We start from the raw sequence: 11036 nt of genomic DNA on the forward strand, positions 1-11036 counted from the left end.
CCTGTCTTCCTGCCTCTGTAGGAGGGTAGCAGCCTAATTCAGTAAGTGCCAGTAGCAAACCCAGTTGGGTTTTACATGGACAAAGCCCTCTTCTCACTTTTTGTATGTTTTCACTTCCTTGACTCTACCAAGTCCGTGCTCACCTCCCTCTTTCTTCCTTGTTTCTCCCTTTAAAAGGCCTAGACATCTGTGTCCAAATCAAAGTTGAGTTCATGCTGGACTCCTTTCTCTGTTTCAATAGTATATTACTGATTAAAATCTATCCTTACCACTTTAACTAGTGTCAACTTTATCTTTGACAGGTAAGCAAAATACATGGAATTTAATATATGATAAAGTTGACATTTTAAATCAGTATGGAAAGAATGGCCACATTTAATAAATGGTGTTAGGACAATTGCATTATTTGGGGAAATAAAATGAAAAATGATCCTTTAGGAGGCAGGGGAAAAGTAGCCTTAAACAGGAAGAAGGACACTAATTGTGTTTTCATTGGAGAAGAAAAGGTTGTTTATGGATGCAAGGACATGTGTGCCATAGAGGAGCAGTAGAGATCTCTCCCACCCACTGGCTTCTCTCCTTTCCTTGTAAAATAGAATGCAATATCTTATGGTGAGAGTAAAGGGGCATTTGGGAAAATGATTAACCTGGAGAAGATGGGAGGAAATGTGCAAAAAGAATTTAATGAATGAAGTTCAAAGTACAGCTGGGCCTATCATTTGGGGTAGTTGAACTAGACTATGCAAGTGGGACCAGGCTGAAAACTTTGCAGGGCAGATTGTGGGTAGGGTTCAAAGAGATGAAAATGACTCCGCAGCTCTGCAGACCACAGGTCTAATAGAGCCATGTCCCACATATTCAGGGACCAAGCAGGAAAATCAGTCCTTTGAGCTCTGGGGCAGCAGTGGGACCCACAATGGCACCACCACATTCATACAAGAGATTTGAGAACCAGGACGGGTTCCCTCATGAAACCAGATAAACATTCAACAGGGCTAATTTCTCCATCAATACATCTTCCTCAGTATTTATCAAGCTGATACTATAGCCCAGGTTATTCTCTACAGCATATATTCTCTCCACCTGCCTCCTTTTAATGGCAAGGACTCACTACCAAAAAGCAGTTGCTGATGGATGTTAAGGAGTCAAGAAAGAGAACCAGGATCTGAACTAGGGAAGGGATGGAACTGAGTCAGAGCTAAGGTAGGACCAGAAGCTAATGGTCACTGCAACCCAAGGATTTGGGACCACAGGTTCATTTCTTCATGGTAGATAAGAAATCCAATAGGCAAAAGAGACTTGAAGAATCAGTCACATAGAACTCCAGGTTGTCTGGTAGTAAGAATTAGGAAAATCAAGGAGTTAATTTGTCAGAAGTAAGACAAAGACTCAATAAGAGTCTAGAGAAGCAGGGGACATGTTGAAAGGGGCACTGAGCCCTGGACTGTCAGAGCTCGGAGCTGTCTACTTATTGTCCTTTCTGCCCAGAGCAAGAATGGTGGCCACTGGCTAGAGTTGAGCCAAGAAAAGGACAGCTCCTGGCATTGATTTTACTAAGGAAAATATCCCAACTACAGACATACCAGCCAGATACGTAAATTATGAGGCTGTGTAGAAGAAAGAGCCTGCATCCTTTGCAAATACAATAGGTTTGCTTCTGCATCTGTTCAGGCAACTGTAACAAAATACCCTAGACTGGGTGGCTTGTAAACCACAAATATTTATTTCTCACAGTTCTGGACGCTGGGAACTCCAAGATGAAGGCAGCAGTACATTCGGTGTTTGGTGAGGATTTGTCTTCTCATTCACTGATGGTTGTCTTCACTGTGTGTCCTCACATGGTGGAAGGAGGTGAGGGAGCCCTGTGGGGTCTCTTTTATAAGGCACTAATCCTATTCATGATGTTGCCACCCTCGTGATCTAATCACCTGCCAAGGGCCCTGCCTCCAAATACTATCACAATGGGGATCGAGTTTTCACGTATGAGTTTGGGGGAGGTGGGGCATAAACATTTAGTTTACAGCAGTTTCCTAGGAGACCCTAAGACTTGTTAAAGATGGAGGAAAGTTGTCTTTGTGATTCAGGGTAGGAACGATGTCTAGGAAACACCAATCTTTCAGTAACATCAGTACAGCCACCCAGAAGCATAACCATCATAATTCATGAAGTCAACAAATTAATATGTGGAGTGGAGGACAGGGAGACTACATTTAAGAATGTCAAAAATCTGCTCACTTCCTACCTTTCCAACCTGCAGGTAAAGTTTTACCCCAGCGTTTCCTATTAGGCTGTATGTATGCAAACTGGTCAAGCATCTCCAAGGATTGCAGCCCATGAGTAGGTGAGAACCAAGACATACAACAAACCCTTTTCTCTCCATGCTGTGGCATTGTAAAGTGTTTCTGAGTCCCAGTACCCGAGCCCCTGCCTTCACCCCACTACTGGCGTTTCTCTGTTTGCCTGTGCTTGTCTCCACCTTGGCGCTTGGCCTCTCCACTTAGCGCACATCCACTGTGTGGACACTGTGTTTGGCTCTGCCCGCAGCCACCAGATTGTTCCATGCTTTGCAGCCTCTGGGGATGTCTCACTCCTCTGTATATTCAGCCCCCCACCCCCTGGGACCTCTAGTTTGCCACTTATCCTGGACAAGAATTCAGGTAATATTCAATTCCTTCCCTGATGCCTTTACTTCCTCTCCTGCCTCTGCCTGAATTGCTCGCTAAAGGCATCAGGAGGTCCATTTAATCTTATATTAGGACATATGGGCTGCTTATCCCTAACTTGACTTTGCTCCGGAAACACTAGCCAACCCACCATCCCTCTGGGAGAGAAAAGGCGGAAGCTAGTGTGAAAGGAAAAAGAACGTGACATGGCGCCCCAAGCTGAGCACTGTTGTCCCCCTACAAGACATACGCAACCCACAGAACACCAGCCCTGGCAAGGCTACTCTGAGATTGTGATAAAATGAGACAAAGCAAGGCCATGTAATAATTTTGTCTAAGCAAGGACAAAACCGTGGCCACTGTACCACCCGCAACACAGTAAACATCCGCATCTCTGGGTCAGAATGAGTGACTGCTACATCTTTACCAGTTACAGCTTTATCTTGTTCTAGTCCCCCCTCCATAGATACCAGATTAATTGAGTTAGCCAATTATAGAATTACCCTCACTCTCTGATAGCATCAAACCCCTGGTTCCTTAGAGTCTCCCTCAAAATTCAACTGAAGCCCAAATCCTATAATAGGTTCTTTCAAACACCCTCTTAATGAGATGCTCCACAGTTCCCCAGGGTCTGTTCTCTCCATAGCTGCAAAGAGTAATAAATGCGACCTTCATAACTTCAGGTTTGCTCCTGGTGGCCTTTGGCTAAAGGACACTGGCACAAACAAACATGACATGGCCCCTCCTGCATGCCAGGCACTGTGGTAGGCCATGTGGATACAGGGGTAAACACAGCATGTCCTTATTAAATCCTATAGCACCTTTGTGAGATGGAGTTTGTCATCTTTCCCATACAGAAAAGGAAACCAATGCCCAAGGCCATTTAATTATGGAGTAGGACCAGGATTCATCTCCCAGTCTGTGAGCCCCCAAAACTATCATTCCCCTAATTCAGAGCAGTGTCAATTAGTTGTTTTCCTTTCTTTAAAAATGATATTGTGAACAGAGCTGACCCCACCCACCACCTCCAGGAGCAGCAAAATGGAAAACCAATCAGGGCTGGCCAAACAAAAATGATAAGCACAGACTGGATGTAGGATGATGGCAAAACTAGGTAAACTAGTTAGAGGCCAAGAGACACAGTCCCTGAGCCAAATGGCCTAAATGGCAATATGGGATTGAGAATGAAAGAGAGCTCCATGATTTTCAGGCAATTTGCAGTATCTCAGCTAATAAAAATGAGAAACAAAGGAAGTAAATGGATTGGCTTATGATGAGCTGATCCAAAGGAACAAAGGTACAGCAGGGGCTGCAATATTCTTAACAGTAAGCGGAGCAGGGGAATCAATGCTTCTAGGATAATAAGAACAAATGAAAGGATGATAAAGAGAGAAAATAAAAACAGCACAGAAAAGAGCCATCATTATCATCGGCTTATTGAACCAGTGCCCCCGGGGGAAGGGAGAAGCCAGATCTCAGACACAATTTCAGCCTGACGGTGTATTGTTGGGAGTTGCCTTATGCTGGCAGGGAACCATCTATGTGAGCCTCGCTGGCGTGTATGCCTGTGGGGTGGAGGATCTTGTGGTCTGAATTCATTTTCTCTTGGCAAAATATATCTGTCCGCTTCTCTGAGTAGAGACACAGAGCAGGAGAGAGGGCCTAGAAAGCTTATTGCATGTCACGTCATTCTTGAAAATCATATTTTTATGAGTGTAAATGAATCAGAAACATATGGATGAAATTTCCTGGCTTGATGTGAGCAGCCTCATACCCCAAGCAGTGCCCTCAGAGAGGATGCTTGGAATGTCAGAGTTAGTGCCAGAATTTGGGGTGGAAAGGTCAAAGGAGGAGCCTCCCCCTCTCTTGGACCCCATCCCTGCAGAACAGACCCCTGCTGCTCAGCCTCTACAAGAACTTCCTGTGCCAGATCACTTCCCATTCCCTAATGTGCTCATTCTATTCCAATAGCAAAGGCTGAGTGTGTGTGTGTGCACATAAGCACATACATAAGCAAGGGTGCATGCACGTTTTTACTCCCCCCAAAAATGTTGTTCATGAAGGGGCCAGGATGCACAGAATGCTATAAAATAACAATGACTTTTCTGTTTAAATGATGAAATTGTCTTACAGGAAAAGTGTCTTCTAAAATAAAAATACTAGCACTAAATAGTTGGCAACTGCAGAAAAATTCAGCCACATAGTTGTGGCATAAAATCTATGGATATGAACACAGAATATTTGTGCACTACTGTTTAACACACTGAGAAGAAACACCAACCTCCCAAATTTTTGAATCAGGCTTTGTGTTCAGCAGCTACATTTTTTGGTCAGAGCAAGGAAATAGCCAGGAATGTGTTATATTCTTCACAAATGGATTAAGAAGTCAAAAGTCAGGATGATTGAGATGAAAATGCACACAGCTACCTCTCAACCAGCACACTGCCTGAAATCTATGTGGTATAATGGGCGAGTAAACAAGCAGAGGCTTTGATGCCAGGTGCTCAAGCATTGACCCCTCACTTTGCCATTTGCTAGCTGTTTGACAATGGGCAAGTCACTCAACGACTCCGACAGTTTCTTTATGCTATGTAACAACATCCCTGAACATAAGAGTCCAACAAATGATAGCTAATTTCTGAATGAAAAGTTTCCCATTTACATTTTAAAACTGAACCTTCAGAATTACACAGATTTTGAGCTGAATTATTGGTATGTTCCTTAAGGTCAGGTGTAGATACAATCTGTCCCAGATGAAAGCTCAGTATTTCATTTTCAGACCCTGAGCCCACACCCTTACTTGTCCAGCACATTAGGTAACTCAAAGTAGTGATGTCTGACTGTCCTGGACACATCAAGAATACTCAGTCTGGGCCCCTCACTGTACCAGCCCACTGTAGGCCAACTCCTTGGCCACTGGCTTGTTATCTGTCTTTTGCTCTTACCAACCTCCATCTGCCTGTGTACACACTAACCTAAGCATGCCCTCCCAGCTGTGCCCAAGCCGTATGCCGCTGCCATTATTTCTCAAGAAGCAATAAAGTTGGAAAGCTTTACCCCAGGTAGTTGACAGCTCCTGTCCTGCTAGCAGACTGCGCTAGCAGACTATGGCAGGTTGACTCTGCAGTAGTTCCCCCACCTTGACTTTGTTTGTTTTACAAATAAAATCCAAATTCTTGGTCTGACAGGATTCTCACCCCAGCCTTCCTCATCAGCCCCCTGCCAAGATCCTTTTCACTCCAACCAGATGGGTTTACTCATCTCTCTCCAGCCACACCCAGCTCATCCTAGTCCTGTGACTTCTTTGGGCTGTCTCCTCCACCTCTCTCCTCTTTTGGATATTTGACTGAATTCCAGCCCTCCTGGAAGATGTCACCATCCACCGGGTCCCATTTTTTCTTTCCCTCCAGTACAGAGAGGCTTCCCACCTGCTTCAGCCCACACGGTCTTCCTTCCACCAGCCGCTGCAGCTCATCTGCCTTCAGTGCCAGTGTGTGGCCGAGCGTGCCAGAGCAGTAACTTTTCCCATGCCGCGCTCTAGCTCCCCACTCTGGTGCAAGCCTCTTGAGGGCAGAAACTGTGCCTTACTCGGCAGGCTGTGCAGTGGGCAGTCAATATTTTATAATCATTAAGACAGATGGGAGTGGTTGGAGGATGACATGAAATAGAGTTTGATAAAAAAGTTGTTTACTTTTTTATCATATATAAATAATGCTGTCATATATAATCAGTTCTTATCACTTTATTCTCTGTGAACCACTTGGGTCTTGGCAGCCCTGGCAAGGAAGGAAAACCTGTTAACTCCTCCAGCTCTGACTGAGGCAGAGGACTTGAACGGACACACTGTGCCCACTGAGACACATACTCACATGAACCATCATCAGATGCTCTGCTCTTCTTCCACCCTACCCTCCATGTCATGGCCCCAGGTTGTGCTGCAAATCTGCTGAGGCTGAGGGGGTCCTCAGGAGCTCTGCACCTTGTAGTAGGTCAAGGCACCTTCTGAATCCTGAAATGGATAATGGAAGGCTCTGGTGCAGACAACCCAGATGAAACCCTGGTGTAAGCATCCCATATCTGTGTTATACTGTGGTTACAATCCTGGTTCATCATCTGCTGGGAATGGACTGTAAGCAATTTAAACTGAAAATACAAATGTGACATTATTTTGCAGACTATTCCTAGAATATGTCTTAAAGCAAGTCATGTGATCTATGGCTCAATTTCCCTATGGAAATGATAATTGCAAATACCTCATAGGGTAGTTGTGAAAGTTATCTTTCAAAAAACGTGTATACCCATAAAATGGAGTGCTATTCAGCCCTAAAAAGGAATGAAGTACTGATGCATGCTACAACATGGGTGAACCTTGGAAACATTATGCCAAGTGAAAGAAGCCAGATGTGAAGGCCGCATATTGTGTGATACCATTCACATGAAATGACCAAAATGAGCAATTTCAAGAGATCAGAAAACAGATTAGCGGTTGCCAGAGGCTAGGGAGCAGAAGGATTAGGGGAGTGATTGCTCATGAGCATGGGGTTTTCTTTTTCTTTTTGGAATGACAGAAATGTGGAATTGGATAGTGCTAGACACAGCCTTGCAAACAGACTAAAAACAAAACAGAACACTGAACTGTACACTTCTAAAGGGTGAACTTTATGGTAAATTATATCTTAATTTTTTAAACTGTAAAAAGAACATAGATAACCTGCTTGGCCCAGAGCCTGGCAGATATAAATGTTCAGCAAATACAGTTGTAATTAGGATATGAATTATTGGAAAGATTAAGGTAGCAGAAAAAAATTAGATGTGGGATTAAACCCTGGTTCTTCCACTCACTAGCTGTGCTGAATGACCTTGGGTAAGTTATTTCAAGTCTCTTAGATTCCACTCCTGGAAAGGTCAATCAGGAGCAATAACCAGATTCGCCTTTGCAAAGCACTTGCCATGGAAGTGATGCTCAAGCCATAGTTTTCTTCCTCTTTATTTCCTACTAAATCTCATTCTTACAGTAATTCTCAGAGCCCAGCTGGAGCTGACTGGGAGTTAGGGTTCCATCCCTGGAACTAATGACAACCAGGGATGCTGGGTGGGATCATGCAAAGTGCTTCCACAGGGAGCCCCAAAACAGAATCAGCAGAAAGGCCAGTGAGAATTGCAATCCTTAAGGGAAGCCAGAGTTTAGCATTGGGAACGCAGGTCAATGAACAGTCTAAGCAGAGTCTGAGACTCTGGGTCTGGCTGCAGAGTTAGTCAAGTGGTCAGGGACCAAGCAACCAAGATCTAGAAGCTGTAACAAACCATTCCAGATAAAGGCAATGGCATAAGAGCCCAAGGCAAGGCCAGGCTTGTTTATTTTAAAGACGCTAAACTAGATTGGACCTAAGACTTGATATCTGTTATCCTCAACTAGTCAGTAAATCATTATCCCTGTCATAGAAGCCTATGCAAAGGGGAGGGAATGGGAAGGGAGAGGGGGCTCGGGGAGTGGGTTCTAGGGAACTGGACATGATTAATCATCACCACCTCTCCCTGGACAATGCTGTTCAGTGTGCAGCAGTTGGGGGTGGGAAGTCTTTTCGTGAAAATTCTTCTTCTCCTTATCCCACAGCCCTGCCAAAATATTGCCACAGGATAAATTTAAGGACAAAATGCAGTGATTTGTTGGATGCCAAATTTCTAAGATGGGAGGCTTTTTGCTCAAGAGTTGAAATTGTTGCATTGACAAATTCTGGTGTCTACCTCTGCCGGCTGTCTCGGGGGGCTGGAGGAAGGGGGAGAATTTGATCCCATGAAGAGATTCCTCCTAGCTGTCTCTTAATCTATTCCACGATCAACACTAACACTGTCAAAATACTTAAACTTTTCTTCCTTGTCACCCATCTATTTATGAATTCATTACAAAGGTCAGATGCAGAACAATATAAGGTCTGCAAGATAAAACGAGGGCAGATTATTTGAATATAATCCATAGAGCAAGTACCGGCCAGCATAATAAATGACACCAGGCACCCTCCTTGCAAAGAGTGGGCCAAGGCAGTGTCTCCTCCTTCTCCCTTCCACAGAGAGAGATCCATTTCCTTAAAGGCCATTATATTCCAAGACAGAGGGGGGCACATATGTTTCTGCTTAGGACCTGCATCTTCAGTGATGGCCAGGCCATTTCTCGGGGACCTGGCTGACACAACTTAGTAGAGTTTAGTCTCACAACAGCAGACATTCTGCATTTCAGTAATTTCTTCTTTCAGGAGAGTACACTGTAACTGGAGGCAGTGGCTAAAGTCTGGAGCCTGCTGGGAATGGGACTCTAACAAAGCCTTTAGCTTCTGGGACAATATCAGGATTTGTATTAAATGGGCCCCACATCCTGACTTGCACATTCACCCACTCCCTGACACACAAACCCACTTACTTATACAAATTTAGGTCCACAAATGTGTGCACATCCAGATGCATATTACATGTGCATATGCATCTCACACACATACAAACATGCACAAGTACCTTTCTGAACACATGTCTGAAAAGATACCACAAGCATACATACACATTGCTCATATGTATGAGCACGTGCATAAAAACCTACATACATGTGCAGGTACACACACACACACACACACACACACACACACCCTTCATGCATAGGGATATGTAAGTCCTTATACTAAAGGCAGGGATTATGTGGCAATCTTGCAGGATCCAAATTATAGTCATAATTATAGTCTTCTAGACAGTTGCACCCCATTATAGCAATGACATTTTTAGGAGACATAATGAAAACAGTTACAGAGTTTGCTATACTACAAGAAGTCCACAAATCAAGGCTCCTTATTCCCCAACAAAAGGAAGAAGCAAAGCATTGTTCAGAACGTAACTGAATTGTGACCAGGTATTAACAATGGAAGGACCTTTCACACTGAGGCTCCAATATTTTAACACACTCCAGTAAATTCATAAAGGCTGATTTGTTCACCAGCAACTTTTGAGATGGATGAGGACCTGAGGGTAATGTTCCCATTTGTCAACCCACACACATCTCTGTGCCTTCAAATAGAGACAGGCTTCCCGGGTTCCTTCCAGCTTGGGGGTATTATTTTTGCTAATGGTATTTTTAAGCGTCCAAACAGGCCGTTCGTTTGCATAAAAAATACAATGGAAAAGAGCAATGCCTTTTTGTTGTTATTTTCCAGTTTGGCAAAACCACATCTTAGAAGCAGAAATTTTGAAGGCACTCTGCCTCTCCAAACCAGATTTGCAGACAACTAGAGAAATTCTTTAATGGAGCTATATTTGTTCTTAAATCATTAGCAATGGGAGTTATGCTTTTCTTAAACTCAACCCTAACAAACATTGACTCTTCCCTCCTTCCTTACCCTACGTGGGCCCTCCCGCTCGCCGCTGCCCAGCTCAGACCCTAATAAACAAAGCCCTCTCTTACACCGTCAGCCTCAGGGAGACAGGGGGTGAGTCGTTCTTCAGTTGAGTTGTCAGGCGCTCCCAGGACCACGGTACATGCTGGAGGCACGGGAAAGCTGCTGGCCAGAGAAAAGGGAACGGGGGTGAGGGTGGGGGCGGGCTGGGATGTGGGGGTGGGGGGTGGGGGAAGCCGGGTACAAACTTCTTTGAGTCTGAGAAGTCAGAGCCTAGAGTGCTGCCTGGAATTCCAAGCTGGGGAAGAGATCTCAGCTGCTTTCATATGGAAATTGGACTGGAAGCCACTTTGTCTCTGGGTGGAACTGAAGCCAAGACCAAGTTCAGTGAACCTAACACACCTTTCAATCAACCATTGAAACCCAGGAGAAGAGAAGGCAGGAAAGGGAGGGCAGAGGGTCAGGGAGGCTCCCCTTTCATTTGGACTTGGTTTTGGAGGTAGCGGTAAGAAGGAATTAACCCTGGAAATGAAGGCAAAATCCCATCTATCCAGAGGATGTATTCAGCCTGGCTAAAAGGGAAAGAAAAGAAGGAGATAGAAGAAAGCAAGCAAGCAAGTGAAACAGTGAAAATCAGAAAGGCAGACAGAAAGAAGGAGGAAGAAGGAAAGGAGAAAAAGAAAGGCAAACAACAATAACCGCTCAAAGCAGTGATTCTGAAGCAGACAAAACAATCGCAAGCACATAGGCAGGGTAGGACATAAAGAAGGACTAACAGGAACTTGTCTATGCTCTGCTGAGATGCACCCCTGCCTTCCACCTCAGAGAAAGACCTTCAGGAATGTGGCAGTTCTGAGAGGAGATACACACTGGGCTTTTGACGGTTTACTTTTGGACTTGCTTTTAGATCGTTTTGCTTTTTATTACATAGTCAGAGGAAACTTGAAGAGCATCTACTCTTTGCAAAAATAAGCTAGCACAGTTTCTTCCTAGATCCTTT

The 11036-nt window shown here is 44.4% G+C and overlaps 1 long non-coding RNA gene across 1 annotated transcript in view; it reads right to left on the reverse strand.

Annotated features, from left to right (window-relative positions):
* The window catches only part of LOC108393711 (uncharacterized), a 69804-nt gene extending 59589 nt beyond the window's left edge, over positions 1 to 10215 (reverse strand). Inside the window, exons 1-2 of the long non-coding RNA XR_001852304.3 lie at positions 10105 to 10215; positions 6533 to 6672 (exon numbers count right to left, since the gene is read on the reverse strand). This is a non-coding gene — a long non-coding RNA (uncharacterized lncRNA). The remainder of the gene's footprint in view (positions 1 to 6532; positions 6673 to 10104) is intronic.
* Positions 10216 to 11036: the final 821 nt, after the last annotated feature.

This window comes from Manis javanica, chromosome 7, assembly GCF_040802235.1.
Source record: "Manis javanica isolate MJ-LG chromosome 7, MJ_LKY, whole genome shotgun sequence".
In the NCBI taxonomy this organism is placed as follows: domain Eukaryota; kingdom Metazoa; phylum Chordata; class Mammalia; order Pholidota; family Manidae; genus Manis; species Manis javanica.